This window comes from Tamandua tetradactyla, chromosome 3 (assembly GCF_023851605.1).
Source record: "Tamandua tetradactyla isolate mTamTet1 chromosome 3, mTamTet1.pri, whole genome shotgun sequence".
In the NCBI taxonomy this organism is placed as follows: domain Eukaryota; kingdom Metazoa; phylum Chordata; class Mammalia; order Pilosa; family Myrmecophagidae; genus Tamandua; species Tamandua tetradactyla.
In genome coordinates, this window is record NC_135329.1 from 14,152,553 (window position 1) to 14,152,940 (window position 388).

The following is a 388-nucleotide window of genomic DNA, read 5'->3' on the forward strand; positions in this document are numbered from 1 at the left end:
ATCTGATTTTCTCCTTTATGACCTGCTCTGGCCCCTGTGATGAGTCTGTGACTCTGTGATGACCCTGTCCCATAACCACCACAGAAAGGACAGATCCAGTAGGTTCTTTTGCCATCCTACTTAGTTCCTCTGTTTCTCTAGAAATCTTTTTTCCTTTTCTTTTTTTCTTTTTTATCTAAATGTACTAGCCCTTCCTTCTAGCAATGAAATGATGTCTCAGAGAGGCTGTAGTGCTGTGTTGAGCCCCTGAAAGAGAGAAGGAAAGGAAATTGAGCCCAAGTTGCCCTTCCATTTTCCCAAAACCAAAAGAAAGAAGGGACTCTGGCGCTCACAGACAGGAGTACAGAGTATTTAAATTAAAAAAAAAAAAAAAAAAAAAAAACACCCG